This window comes from Apium graveolens, chromosome 6 (genome assembly GCF_009905375.1).
Source record: "Apium graveolens cultivar Ventura chromosome 6, ASM990537v1, whole genome shotgun sequence".
NCBI classification, from domain to species: Eukaryota; Viridiplantae; Streptophyta; class Magnoliopsida; order Apiales; family Apiaceae; genus Apium; species Apium graveolens.
In genome coordinates this window covers 234584499-234595068 of record NC_133652.1, presented here as the reverse complement: position 1 = coordinate 234595068, position 10570 = coordinate 234584499, and positions in this window count along the sequence as shown.

The following is a 10570-nucleotide window of genomic DNA, read 5'->3' as shown; positions in this document are numbered from 1 at the left end:
TCCAAATCAAGCGTATGATATACCAAAATCATCAGGAAGAAAAGATCTTTAATATGCAGGCATCAAATCACACAAAAAACTTCTCGAATAAAAATTCCTAATTTAACTATCAATAAATTCGAATTAAAATAATTAATTATAGAATTACCTGATGTTTCTGGGTGTGTTTTGATGAAAGATTATGATTCTTGATTTTCAGAGCTTCGATTTGAGTATAAGAGCGTCAAAATCCGATATCGATAACGCCTCCGAATTTGTGTTTGATTATGAAGAACATAATATAATTATAGTATTTTCTCTGTAAAAACTCTGTAAATACTGTTTGCAAATGATTTCCGGTATAAAATAAAATACGGTAGAGGCTATTTATAATTACGGAAAATTAGTATCCCGTTGGATCATTCCGGATATAAAATGGTACATTTATTTATAAAAGCTGATCCAAACGGTACCGGTTTTCGAGATAATTATCCAAATCAGTACAATTTGTACTGCGGTCTTGGTCTCAGCGCCTGGTTACACGTATTACGAGGTGATAATTATGATAGTTTAATAAAAAGCTCCCGTTTATCGAAAATACGAGTTTTATTGATTTACCGAAATGAATAATGTATCGAAAATGTTGCGCCGGGACCCGCGCTGGACAAACCGTACGCCGGATTGAAAAAGTCGAAACACGGAAAATGCTCGGAATATTGCAATTAGGTTAGGAAGGAGTTCTCGGAAGAGTTTCGGGTTTTAAAAACGTAAAAACGGATAACGGTGGTTGATTCCCGTTTTTATAAAATAGATTTTAAATACCCAGAAAAAGATTTTATAAAATCCATATGATTCTTATAAATTCATAAATCAACATAAAAATAATTAGGAAGATATGACAATTATCTATATTTTATTTTGGACATATAAAAATTAAAATACTCAATTAATAATATTTTTAAACATCCAAACACATTTAACACTTAACAAATAATTCACAGAATAAATACTGAACACATATAATAATTATTTATTAGCAAAAATAATTACACAATATATCCCGGATATTACATCCTTCCCCCCTTAAAAGGATTCTATCCTCAGAATCTCCTAGGAAAACAAATAAAGGTACTTTTTCTCAAATCTTTTCTAACTCCCAGGTTGACTCTTCAACCTTTAGGTTTTCCACAATACTCTTACTAATTTTATCACTTTATTTCTCAATACTTTCTCTCTTTCTCCTAGAATCTCTATCAGTCTTTCTACAAATGACAAATCTGCCTGGAGCTTTATTGGCTCCTACTCTATTACATGCTTGGAGTCTGGATTATTCTTCTTAAGCATCGAGTACGTGAAAAACATTGTGAATTTGCTCCATGTGCGAAGGTAACGACAACTCGTAAACTACTTTACTGACGTGCTTTAAAATGTCAAAAGGTCCGTCATATCTTGGGCTCGGTTTTCCTTTCTTTCCAAACATCGTTAATCCCTTCCACGGTGATATTATTAGTAATATCAAATTCCCTTCTTCGAATACTATATCTTTCCTTTATTAATCTGCATATTTCCTTTGACGATCTTGTGCTGCTATCACTCTTTTCTAGACAACTTTAATAGCTTCCTTTGTCTGCTGCACCAATTTAGGTCCAAGTACTTTGCGTTCTCTTATTTCATCCCAATACACTGGAGATCTGTATTTGCGTCCATAAAGGGCTATGTAGGGTGGTATCCCATTACTAGCATGATAACTGTTGTTGTCAGCAAGTTCTACCAAAGGTAAATACTTGTTCCAACTTCTTCTGAAATCAATACTACAAACACGTAACATGTCTTCGATTGTTTGGATCATTCCTTCACTCTGGCTGTCCGTCTGCGGGTGGTAAGCCGTACTCATATTCAGTCTCGTTCCTAAACATTCTTGAAAACTCTCCTAATATCTTGAATTAAATCTTGGATCTCGATCGGATACGATGGACATAGGAATTCCATGACGAACTACAATTTCCTTCAGGCACCTATGGATCAACTTATCGAGCGAAAATCTTTCGTTTATAGACAGAAAATGAACTGACTTGGTAAATCTATTCACTATAAGCCAAATGGCATCATGATTAGTTTTTGTGCTTGGTACCCCAACTATGAAATCCATAACAATATGCTCCCATTTCCACTCTGGAACCTCCAATGACTGTAGCAATCCACTTGATCTCTGATGCTCTACTTTAATTCTGTTGACATATAAAACAGCTGCTAATTCATTCCGCAATTTTCCGCTTTATATCTAACCACCTATAATTTCCTTTAAATCTCTATACATCTTGGTACTCCCTGAATGGATTGAATACCTCGAATTATGAGCTACCTGTAAAATTTCATCCTTCAGTTCCATTACTGGTGGAATCCAAATTCTAGAAGAAAATCTAAGAATACCTTGATCGTCCTTTTTGTGTGCATAATTCTCCACATATTAAATGATTTATATCCTGATCTACTACCTCTTCCTGACACTTCTTTATCTTCTCTAACAATCCCGACTGAAAAGTTATACTTATACATTCTTACTCCTTTTTGGATCATGCACTCTGACTTCCAATTCCAACTTCTAGAATTCCCTCGATAATTTTTCTGGTACAGTCTCTATGTTCATTCTCTTTCCTTCTTGCTCATTTCTTGCCACTATATTTGCTTTTCCTCGAGAGTCCATACTTTAACTCTTGTGGTCCGTATATATCTCACATCTTTCTCTATACTTATAACATTTCCCATTCTTTTAAAACGAATATTATTATTGCTTTTAATTCCCAGTTATGAGTAGGGTACTTCTGCTCATAAGGTTTCAGTTGTCTGGATGCATATGCAATAACTTTATTGCTTTGCGTCAACACACATCCTATTCCCTTACCAGAAGTATCACTATAAACTACCAAATCTCCCTGATACTTTCAAAATGATAAAATAGGTGTTGTAACCATCCTTTCATTTAACTCCGCAAAACTCTCTTCACCCTTCTCCTTTTCATATAACTTTCTTACTTTTGTTGGTGCTTCTGGTCTTTTTCATTCATATTATCTCTGAATTCCTCTGCTGAGTCCCCTTTTTGTCTCCTCCTTACTGACTGTCTATACTAAGAATTACACTTCCTGGCATTAAAGTTTTCACCTGGTAACCTTTTTATACCGTTTCTTTCTTCTTTGATTCCTCAGCTATCATTGTATAGGTTGCATGGTTCTTCTTAAGTAACACAAGTACATCTTATCCAGATTCCTCCCTCAAAATTATACTCATCAAATTTAAATATCACTGGTATATCAGTTCCTCAAGCTAATATTTCTAAAAATTTATAACAATAGTACTGAGTTCTGAAAATTATCTTTGATATGTCCATAAGTTCAATCTTCACTTGGTAATATACTCAGCCTTAAATCAACCTTTAAACAAATCATTGGTTCGAGGTAACAGATGTCTGCTCTTGAGAGTAAACTGGTTGAGCTTTCGCTAACACATAACCTTACAATTCCATTTTTCTTATTAACACATCGTGCCGGTGCACTTTAGGGGTACGCTAGGTCCAGTTGCTTTTTCTTCTAATGATCTCTTACATTTGCTCTGGTAACTTCTTTATTTTATCTGGTGCCATTCTGTGCGGGGCTTTGGACACTGGCTTCATTTCAGATACTAAATCAATCATAAACGCATTTTCTTCATCTAAAGGAAATATTGGTAACTCGTCTGGAAACATATCTTGAGACTATAAAATCTTCAGGTTCGGTCTGCTCCTGATTTTTATTTATAATTGCCATAGCACTTAAATCACTCTTAACAAGTTCTTTACTTTCCTTTGTCCTCTAAACTTCTTCATGTTATTATTTGGCATCTTCAGGACTATTTTCCATCACGACAGTCTACCTGGGCATCACACTGGAATAGTTAATCCACTCATTGGAATAATGTCAAATCCTCTTTTCTCAAATGATATCAATTCTTCACAATTTATTGCCAGAAATATTGATTCCGCCATTGGTACTTACTTATTCAATAACTGCACGTTCTTAACTTGCTAGTCCTTTAGTCATAAATTATTGATTCGACAAGATAATTCATCTGATTAATAAAACCTTGAGGGATATACGATCAAGTTGTTCCAACATCTTTTAATACTTTAACGCATAAGGTATCCACAATAATCTTCCACGTTATCACATTCATATTCTAAATAACATATTGCAAATTCTTGTTCTCGAAGACGTATTCCGTATTGAAGTAGATTTCCTTGACTCACAATGCATCCCTGGCTAGGGCCAGTGATTTGCAATTCTCACTATATGCCCTTGTTTCCTTTCTATGCATGAGAGGTAGATGAAACTTTTCCCGCTGGGTGTATAATACGTTGACTTTTGTTTGAAAAGCTCTCGTAAAGAACAGCGGTACAACGAAACAACTAGAAGGATTCACAATTTTAATAAACTTAGAGTTGAAAAGAAAGAAGTAATGATTTGAATATGAATGAGACAACCACATTGGTACTTAAGATGGCCAGTCCTTCATACCGTATGGCATACAACACATGATTAGGTGGCGTCCCACCCGACTCTTCGTCATTCCGACAAAGTGTCTCATCATAACACTGTTTGTCCCAATCAGAAAGCAAAACTTGAGGGGAATAATTAAATTTGAAAGGAATGCAAAATCCTTCATTTTGATATCATCAGAAAGAATTTATTAAGAAAGGAATTCATACATTTTAGGAATTAAAAAGGAATATACGATGTAATATTGAAGACGAGAATGATACCATTGGTCACCATCCACATTTCACTTGTATTCATCTTTCGAGCTTGCTCGATCATTTCCCAATTTTATCACATAACAACTTTAGAAGTATGCTAAAATGCCTTTGCAATTAAGCATTATGGTAGATTCTTACTTGTTAAGTCTCGCGTCTGTAACGTCACACCTATACGTATAATACTTTAACAATTTGATCATAATGGCGTTCTTATCAGATAACCTTGAGTTTTCTCTTTTTAATTTGGAATAACCATAAATCATTCAACATAACGATCATTTTATTAATAACATTCTTCCTTTAGAAAAGTCTGGAAATTTTCCCAATCTTCTTCGGTCATGCTCAGGCTTTCGCTTAATTAATGAATTCTTCGAACTTTGATAATCCCAGTAATTGGATGAATAGTTACCCCGTACGCTGGTTCTGTTATTAATCCTATCAGACAATACTTGCACCCACTTCTTCATAATCGCAAGTTACCTCGTTCTCCGAATTAATAATACTGAGTCTGAGACAACATTCTTCCAGATAATCCAAGTCTTCTGACAAACAAGAAACTCAAATAGTAACTTGACAACCGATGTTTAAAACTTATTTTATTCAAAAAAAACTTTTGGAAATTTTGTGAGGAAAATCTTTTTCGAAAACTTGTTAAAAATTTTGAAAATTTTGAAAATCACACCTCCGGTTGTCCTTACTGTATGAGTTGGTTGTTATCCTTCTTATGACCAGATACCAAGTTAAAGAAACAATCACTCAAGGGTCCGTTCACTTCCATTTATCTCCTTTCCTTCATTGGGGTCTATTATTCTCCGTAAATAAATGAAAACTTCCGCTATCGTTGCACGTTATCTTATTCGTAGCTTCACATTAAGGCTCCTATACTGGTAGTATCCCCGTTAACCACTTTGTAATCATTAAGTAGAACAGACTATCCAATAGTCAACAAGTCAGCTAATGCCACATCATCTTGTTAGAATATATATATATTATATCATTACAACACCATTTCCTAATTTCGAGAAATCTTCATATCCCTAATCTCCTCTATCTCTTTCTCTTTAACACTTATCTACTCCATTCCACAAGCTAGTCATGAGTGGCCTAATTACCAATAGCTTCTTGTAATCTGATAACAACCATCCTCCAGAACACTTGAATCTTCTGTCTAAACTCCTTTTCACCTTAATTTGTATCTCAATACTCACCATTTACTGCAGCTATCGTGTCCCTTCTCGCAAATGCTGTTATTTTATTGGAAAGGTTTTTAAACTGAGTATATAGAATATAGTATATAGTAAATAGGAAAGATACATTCATGGTTGAATGTTCAGAAGAACAAGAATAAGCAAATGAAGGTTCTTGAATAGGTAATCTCGTATCGAGAAATGATAGAATAGCGCTGAATAACTCGGAGAGGCGCAACTGTCATAACAGAAAGTAGTACCGCTAATACTGATGGAAAAACAAGGCGCAAATCGAATCTGGAAGAAGATGACGATCCTTAAATGGAAAGCTCCAAACGATCAGTTGATGCAAGGAAATCAGGATCTGTCATTGCCGTTGCCTGGATATCACATCGCTAGTTGAGAATCCCGAATCGCAACACGAACCGTGCCGGAGACCTGCTATACAGTCGCACTCAACCTCACGATGACCTATCTTTCTATTTCCTATTCTTAATCCTAACCCTCTACCCAATCCCAATAATCTAAGCTTGTTTCAGTGACTTATAACCTGTAGCTCTGATACCAACCTGATACCAACCTGTGGCGTCCTCCAAACCCGGGTCAGAAGTTTGGGGTCCACAACACATACTCAATATATAAACCTGTATACAAAATATTATTTACAAAGATCCTACTTTACAAAACCACGGATCGCAACAGGTTAAAGTATGAAAACAAGCCACAACCTTAACTTTTATTACAACGTACCATATCCCAACTAATTTAATTTACAACTGATATAAAAATTATTCTTACAACCTTGCTATCTCATTACTGCCATAAGCTCCTGCTGACTCGATCAATCATAATCTGGAATCCTAGCTTGAACATTGAACTGGGAAACCTCGTTATCAACCGTATCCTTCTTAACTGTAGAATATATAAAAAGATTCGCAAGAGTGAGCTAACTAGCTTAGCAAGTCATATTATCAATAACTGAGGTTAAACAATAATAAACGAGATGATTCAAAGGTATCAGGTTTCTTGTTAAACAACCAATAGAATTGGATATTTATTTTAAGTTTTTAAAACCAAGGTTAGGCTGCTGATCAGTCACGCACTAACCCCGAGCAAAGCACACAGCATTGCTCTGACTACTGGATCCAAGGCACACATTGGCCTAACTTGACCATTGATATGGTCTGACCACGAATCTGGTCCATACAAAGAAAACTATCCAATTCTAAAGCAGTTCAGTATGATAAACAATAGAATTCAATAAAACCAGATCATAATCCATAACAGTAAAACATTTGTATAAGAGCATGGTAAAAATTCATGGTTACTGAAAGGGAATGCCCAAGTACATAAAAGAAGTGGCCTCCAGCCGGTAGGATAATCGGGTATTAGATGAATAGTGTTTTGACAAGGTTTTAGTACTTTGATATCACAAGGTATAGTTGAGTATAAAAGTTTCTGTATGTTTAAAATAATTTTGTTCCAGTGTTTGGTATATGATGGTTATATACTTGTGGAGTAGTATCGTATTTGTGGGGTTTAATATTTGGTAAATTTATCAAGAAATGGTTTACAAAGAATAAGGCTTACGGCTCAAAGATCAAATGATGTGGCTCAGGTTCAAGGCTGAAGGATTCAAAGTGCTTATAGTATAAAGCAGAGCGATTTTGAATATTCACAATATGTCACAAGAGAATTTAAAAATATTTGCAATATATCTCGAGAAAGGTTTAGAAGTACTTGCCTTATCATATTCGAATTCAACTTCACTTGTACTCGTCTAATGATTCTATTCAACAACCACTCATCTGCTTCTCATATGCCTCGCTTCTATTCTCTGATCACTTGCTGTATTTTCTACATGTCAATTCTATATTCTGATCACCTGCTCCCCTTTCTTACGCCTTACTTACTCTGCTAGGCATTTATAAAAATCTATCAATATTTAACTCATACGATTCTATTCGACATGCACTTCTATCTACCCTTCGTTTCAGCCAAATCCGATTAACGGATTGAAAGTTATGCTATAAACAAGTAATCACCGAATATATAGACCGATAGTCAATCAACAAGTCACGTATAACACATAATACATCACATAATCAATGATATATCATTTATAAAGAAGTCTCGGGTCATAAATAGGCTTTCTGGTGTTTAAAATAATTTTTAAAACATTTTTCGGAATTAAAACAGGTCATTGGATCAATTTCGGGGTTATAAACAGGGTTCGGTTGGCCAATTCTGGCTTTGAAACATTTTTATAATAATTATCGAGCCTTGGAAATAATTTAAAATAATATTTTAAAGCTCGAAACTATTTTTCGGAATTTTTAAATCAATTTTAAATAATTAAATCTAATTATTAAATCAATTAAAATTAATTAAAATTAACTAAATTAATTAATCAATTAATTATAAATTAATCGATTAATTAAATTAATTAAAAGCTAATTAAAATTAATTAATAAAATAATTTTGATTTATTTTTAAATAAATCAATAATTAAAATAATTTTCTGAATTTAAAATAATCAAGTAAATGTTTTTCTGATTTTTAAGATAATAAAAATATCATTTTTATATTAAAAGGAAATATAATTCCATTTTATATAGAATTTTAAAACATAATCCATTCTCTGAAAAATCTGGAAACTCCCAGGTACCAAACTGTAAAAACGTAAAAATATAATTGTTTTTAGATGTTTTTGGATCAAAACCGGGTCTTGATTAAACTGAACGGGTCGGGTATGAACTGGAACCGGGTCGGGAAGAATCCCAGATTCCGGCCACCGATTCAAACTCCGGCCAGTTCAATTCCGGCCTCAATGGACATTGTTCTTCAGGGGTTTTGATGCTAATCGATCCTGTTTCATTCCAGAAACACAAATCAACAAGATTTAACCACAAAAATCAGTTCAGCACGATTCTGGGGAAAAACTCGAACAAAACCGGTGAGAATCCGATGAATTCAATTGATCGATTTCCCGGTATCGTCAGTTATTCTACTGCATACCATTCGATTGTAATTTCGACAAGGATCACAACCATATCAATGAAATTAACAGATAATCCTTAAACAAGAAATTCCCAAATCCAATTAAAAACATTCAAAGCCAATAAACCTAATATCATAATCCGAGAATCAATCACAAAATTGAACACGTTATTGAACTCCAAATCAAGCATATGATATACCAAAATCATCAGGAAGAAAAGATCTTTAATATGTAAGCATCAAATCACACAAACAACTTCTTGAATAAAAATTCCTAATTTAACTATCAATAAATTCGAATTAAAATAATTAATTATAAAATTACCTGATGTTTCTGGGTGTGTTTTGATGAAAGATTATGATTCTTGATTCAGAGCTTCGATTTGAGTATAAAAGCGTCAAAATCCGATATCGATAACGCCTCCGAATTTGTGTTTGATTATGAAGAACATAATATAATTATAGTATTTTCTCTGTAAAAACTCTGTAAATACTGTTTACAAATGATTTCCGGTATAAAATAAAATACGGTAGAGGCTATTTACAATTACGGAAAATTAGTATCCCGTTGGATCATTCCGGATATAAAACAGTACATTTATTTATAAAAGCTGATCCAAACGGTACCGGTTTTCGAGATAATTATCCAAATCAGTACAATTTGTACTGCGGTCTTGGTCTCAGCGCCTGGTTACACGTATTACGAGGTGATAATTATGATAGTTTAATAAAAAGCTCCCGTTTATCGAAAATACGAGTTTTATTGATTTACCGAAATGAATAATGTATCGAAAATGTTGCGCCGGGACCCGCGCAGGACAAACCGTACGCCGGATTGAAAAAGTCGAAACACGGAAAATGCTCGGAATATTGCAATTAGGTTAGGAAGGAGTTCTCGGAAGAGTTTTGGGTTTTAAAACCTAAAAACGGATAACGGTGGTTGATTCCCGTTTTTTTAAAATAGATTTTAAATACCCAGAAAAAGATTTTATAAAATCCATATGATTCTTATAAATTCATAAATCAACATAAAAATAATTAGGAAGATATGACAATTATCTATATTTTATTTTGGACATATAAAAATTAAAATACTCAATTAATAATATTTTTAAACATCCAAACACATTTAACACTTAACAAATAATTTACAGAATAGATACTAAACACATATAATAATTATTTATTAGCAAAAATAATTACACGATATATCCCGGATATTACATAACCTGTCACTAATCACTTCTATTTAAGGAAAAAGTGAGATTTCCATATCTAGATTAGCATATCTTCATCCACTGTGTATTGGTTGATCCTCCTTTGTCAGTTAATCTTCACTATTAATCTTGCACATCTCTCAATCTGCTTTTTGTAGACTTGTCAATCCAGCTGTGTGAATTGTTTGTTGATTTGCAACCTTGGATATTGAACTGTTCTGCAATTCTGTACTTAGAGAAATTTCTTCACTTCGAGATCTCCAATTAAGTTGTAGAGAACTCGACATCTCGATTAGCATGTTGGCTTGTCGATATCTCTGAAACTTCATTGTTGACTTGACTTATCGACAACTCTGAGTTCTCTAGTGAATTTTGGTCTATCGGTAACTTAGAGTTCTCTA